Genomic DNA, 6000 nt, shown 5'->3' on the forward strand with positions numbered 1-6000 from the left:
TTCCACACGTTCTCGATGAGATTTAACTAGGCGGATACGGCAGGCCAACTCCTCCACCGGCGCTTTCAATACGGTCATGCGTTGTCACCCATAAAATAAAGAGGCAGACGAATGCACACCTAAAAAGACGCACGTCGGCAAGGACTGCAGTGTCATAACAACGTTCGTGTTCAAAGTTTTGGAGGTCAGTACGCCCAAGCAACGTAATATCCCCCTCGCCATAACACCTGGACCACAAAACGATCACATTTAATGATGTTCCTTGGTGCCGTATGACGGTATGTATAGCATTGTCAAACATCGTTTAGGTGATCCAGATAATGTACTGTGGGAGGCATATGTTACATGGGCGTACTAATCTCAAATGTTGCAAAACGATACACTCAATCGTCAACGTTATTCTAAAGTGTACTCCTTCCTCATGTGCGTCTTTACATGGTTGCATTCGGCCCTCACTTAATTTTTATAGAGGACAACGCTCGACAACATCGAACATCGCAGATGGAGAAGCCCTTGGAGCGAAAACATATTCAGCGGATGGACTGGCCTGCCTGTTCGCCGGCCGGGGTGGCCGAGCGGTTCTAGGCGCGACAGTCGCTACGGTCGCAGGTTCGAATCCTGCCTCGGGCATTGATGTGTGTGATGTCCTTAGGTTAGTTAGGTTTAAGTAGTTCTAAGTTCTAGGGTACTGATGACCTCAGATGTTAAGTCCCATAGTGCTCAGAGCCATTTGAACCATTTGAACCTGCCTGTGCCCTCGACTTAAGTCCCATGGGGCACCTGCGGAATGCGTTAGGGAGGTCTTTTACTACACGTCCGCATGAAACAATAGCCATCCAGCAGCTGTCCACGCGTCTGGTGGAAGAATGAAACTCCCTGCCACAAGAACTTAACAAACTTGTGGCCAGCGTGGGAGAGCATGCACAGCCTTTCGTCATCACATATCCTATTAAGAACCATGTCCGCCAATTGTAATGTCCAGGGGATAATGGTGTATAGCCGTCTCTTCATTGTAATTATTCTCTTTAAAAGAAGTTTCCTTTCTGTTTGTCTCATTCTGTATTTCTTTGTACTATAGTGTAGTAGTCCTTTATATGTATGGACCACGTTTCAACAAGCTATGCCACTCGTCAGTGACATATCCGAAGGTTACTCTCGACCTTAAATTTTACTCACCAAAGTAACTCACACTGGACAAAATGAGAGATTCTGCGGTTAGACGACCTCTAAGAAAGCAACGTTTTGTGAGATTGTGGAAAGTGTAAGGCGAAAATTAAGTAATGTACTTTATAAAACTGGAAATGTGCTCCATGAAAGAAAGACTTATATCTGGAAAACAGTTGATGCTATAGTCCACGCTTCAGGCGAAAAACATACGAAATTCATTCAATGCAAACAAGTAGATGTATCCTTGTTTATTCCACCTCCACGATGAGAAAACGTATGTGCTCCGTCAAACGAAAACACGAAGCAGCCCAACGGCACTTTTGTGTCCCTACAACCAAAAAGCGAGCTATTTGTGAATTCTTTTCATCATGGCAAATTGCGTGTACGGGATAATAGCGTGTAGTGTAGCTTGTCAATGAGTTCTGTAACTTTTTCAAAGAGCGCTGGTAAATTTGTTTTAATAACTAACAACCATTTAGAGAAGGGGCACTTCCTCCTCCGGTCTGGTATTTTTGACAAACACACACACACACACACACACACACACACACACACACATATATATATATATATATATATATATATATATATATATATATATATATATATATATATGCACACTGGACTCACATGACTCACATTCGAGAGGACGACGGTTCAGACACGTGTCCGGCCATCATGATTTACGTGATCTCCCCAAAATCGCTTCAGGCAAATACCAGAATGGTTCCTTTGAAAGGGCACAGCCGGTTACCTTCTCCATCCTTCCCTAATTCGATGGGACCGACGACCTCGCTGTTTGGTTCTCTCTCCCAAATCATATACCTACACACGCTGAAACGGAACTTGTTGTCCCATTCCATATTTTTCTCAATAAATTCCGGTACCGGAAAATTATAGCGAGAGTGTTTCTACTCTGCAGAAATAAATCTGTGGGTAACAAGCAGGGGAGAATGGACCAAACGGTGTTTATTTATATACTCATTGATTTTATTTCGTGTGTGCCACGTTTCCCTGCATCCTTCCCCTTATGCGACCTGGACTGTATGAATGAGATATTGTATGAAGTAGCAGAAAGCTTTAGTCAAATGCTGCAGCACTGCGTGAGAAGACGAGTTCCGTGGTAGGATAGTACCAACCCCTAAACACGAACAAGTTGAGCAAGTCAGGTCAGATAGGTTGCGAAGGCACGAGTATGGGGCTCTGTCAGGTTGGCGAACCACCCCCTCCACCACCTTTTGAACGAACAATAGTTAGACGATGTGTCCGCAGGTTGACTCGTTCCTGGGTAACGGCACTGGACAGACGTGGAGGATCGAGCTCACGATTTTGGTAATGTTAACAAATGTATTAGAATGTTTCAAATATGTTCGTTAATAAAGTCCAAATGGTGAAGTAAGGTGTGCGATTACCACGAAACCACCATAAGGGAGTTTATTTTCGTATTTCAGTCAGATTTCAGTAAAAACTTTGCGTTTGTGCCATGGTCAGGCGACGCATCATGGGCCTTAAGCTCACGGTCGTAATATTAATCTGTGCTTAACAGAAGTTAACTCATTTAATGTACGAGTTTTTTAATGTGGCCTTTCTTTTACAGTAATATTTTGGGGATTATTGTTATTTTTTCATACGTTTTCCTTATGTACTTGCTTTCCCGCCACATGGTCGGTTGGAGCAACCGCCACAATGGTAAAGTGCAGTTTCGGTCTGAAAATGTACAGTAGACGAGTGAATAACTATATGGTAGTGCGTGAGTGTAAGACAGGGAAGGAACAATCTCGTGTGTTGGTATTTTTTGCATCTCTGTTGGCTACCGCAACTTGGCCACGTGTGTGGGCCACTATCATGCTGATAGTTAATGTTTCTTGTGCCAGCCATAACTATTTGATTCACTTACAATGAAGTGCATTACGTAAAATACACGGTTTAAACTAATGTATCTAAGAATGATCAGATTTTAATGCCCATTGATTCGATAAAGACTTGCTAAATTTTCCCACCACATGATAGTAAATGTTCTTCCTCCCAGCTCAGTAACGTGGCGTTGTTTCTGAACGCAAGATTACACCAAAATAGGCAGTGATAGTCAAGTGCACCACTTGCTACCGCCTCTTCAGCATACGTTTCAACAAAAATTGAAATATTTAGGCAAATACTCTTCCGCTATGACCGAGTTCACTTTTAGTGTATTTACTGAGCTTGTTCTGCGTGAATATAGCAATTAAACGTAATAATCACGGGTTTAGGTATAACTGTGTGCCTGGATAAAATTCCATTGAAGCCAGGTCTGCACTCCCCTCTCCCTTTTTATAATTACGTAGCGTAAGTGAATCATGTTAACTAGAGAGACGAGCTGTGATGATGTATATTCCAACAGACGCAGGGCTAGTTGTTGAAATGCCATCGATATTGAATAAATATCAATTAATCTACACCCTCGACTGATTATTTTCTCTTTTCATCATAAAGAATAGGTGAAAGTCAGTATCACAGTCGAATTCTGGGTCATGAAAGTAAATAAAGGCTTTATGCTGCCTATTAAGTCCTGCATAGGTGCCTGGTGTAGTGGTTCTAAGAAACTATTGCGTTATCCGTTTCGTTCAAATTTTTACCAGTTGGTTAAACCCACCCGATAGAAATTGTTAATACCCCAGCAGTAACACTCAGAAGACTGTAATTTCTTGGACGACACGAATTTTTTAAGCCATACCTACAGAGGGTAGCTTGCAGGAAGTGTAGGACATGATAAGCGACTTTAAACTTCCTACCAGGTCATGTTTTAACTATCCCACCGGTAGTAGAAGGTTACGTTGCATATATACATACATATACCTTCATTACATATATACATATACATACATATGTACAGATACATGTACCTGTACACAACTACAATACACACTAAGACAAGAAAACGGCACATTGCAAAGCCATTTTTTGAATGAACAGAAATCGACAGGTATGATGGGCATGGACATATGACCTAATGATCAAAATTTCAGAAAAATTGGAGGATTTATTCCAGACAAAGATCTCCACAAATTGAGCGAGTCAATAATGCGTTGGGCCACCTCTGACCCTTCTGCAAGCAATTATTCAGATTGGCATTGGTTGATAGAGCTGTTGGATTGGTAGATGTTCTCCTGAGGGATATCGCGCTCCCGCTGCGTGCAGTGGAAACTCTTGCTGAAATGTGAGCCCAGGAAGACTTGTCATGAAGTGCAACAAAACAGCATCTACAATATCTTCGACGTACCGCCGTTTTGTAAGGGTGCCGCAGTCTACAACCAAAGAGGTTCTGCTACGAAATGAAACGGCGCCCCGGAACGTCACTCATGGCTGTTGGGTCGTATGGCGAGCAACAGTCAGGTTAGTATCCCCACCACTGTCAGGGGTGTCTCAAACGCGTCTTCATCTTGGAATCTCATTCACTGCAGTAGAATTGTCTCCAGTGATGAGTCTCGTTTCGAAGTGAGAGCTGACGACCAGTGAAGCTCTCTCTCTTGAATGAATCATCAAATTTTTCAGAAATTTTAATAATTTGTTACTTTTTATACGTACGTCCCATTCAGAAAATTCCTTCGTAGTGCGTCATACTTTTGTGTCTTAGAGTGTATAAACATTTATGAATATAGATGCGTATACACATACATACACATAGATACATATACAAACACGTGGGCACACACACGCAAACATTTACATCTATATAAATGAACGTATGAACAGAAAAATATTCACTGCTGGCTGATCAGTCATTATTTTGGTATATAGTAATCGACACGGCCAACAGTTGCATACGTAGCAGGCAATGCCACGGGACACTTTCCTTTCCGTATGGTCAATTTCTACCCGAGCGTAGACTGAAGTCACGAGTTATATTGGCAGAGGCGGAGACAGGCGAGTCGAGTGTCCGAGCGTTCTGAGGCAGCAAGTTCGCGAGGTCCACGAGAAAGAGAGGCCGCAGCGCGTACATCACAACACGTGATACTGTACGTTTTAATGTGTGTTAGCAACCGTTTCCGTCGAGGAACGAGTAATTATTTAAGGCGAGTATACTAAGTCTTAACTGCGCGTTTAAATGCATCCAGGCTCTCGATAGCTCACACCAAAATTAAGACTTAAGTGAGTACCTTTTCACTTATTTTCCGTGAGCCCTGCGCGGAGCCGAGTGTTCGCGAGGTATGGCGCACAAGGCGACTACCGTGACGTCACAATTTTGTTACAGGGACCCTTACTTCTTTCGGTCGCTGCGAGTTCTAAGACGACGTCATAATAACCGCTGGCGAGTTTAAAGAGACTACACAGAGCTGATTTCTGATCTCCAAAATCCACTCCATTTTGGAGGTGAATACCAACCATAGCTCGTGTCAAACATCGAGAATTTAAAATGTTTTTACGGTACCCTCAACATTCATCAAAGGTAAATCCGCAGCCTAGGCAGCTTATACAGCTGCAGGAAGCGGGTTCGTGGCTAGGTGTTCGAACAAATTTCACGTACTAGAATTACACTGGGAAAGTGATGAGCTACATTAAGAAACAAACCAAGTTAATGACAGCGGTTTGTAGATGGTCAGAGAATCTAATACGGAATCTTTAGAACGAAGATGTTCTTCTTTCGAACCAGAGTGGAATAAGAGACACCATCGTGGAGATGTGTTGTTGAAGCGCAAATGATTTACTGTAGGAAATAAATACGTCACCTCTTACAGTACGCCGATGTCTTCGGTTTCCTAGCCTTCTCTCACAAATCCAGATATCCCAAAGGACTTCTCAGCTCAATTCGACTATTTTTCTTCCTCGTGTGATCAAACAATAGGAAACCAAGACGAT

Source organism: Schistocerca piceifrons, chromosome 2 (genome assembly GCF_021461385.2).
Source record: "Schistocerca piceifrons isolate TAMUIC-IGC-003096 chromosome 2, iqSchPice1.1, whole genome shotgun sequence".
Lineage (NCBI taxonomy): Eukaryota > Metazoa > Arthropoda > Insecta > Orthoptera > Acrididae > Schistocerca > Schistocerca piceifrons.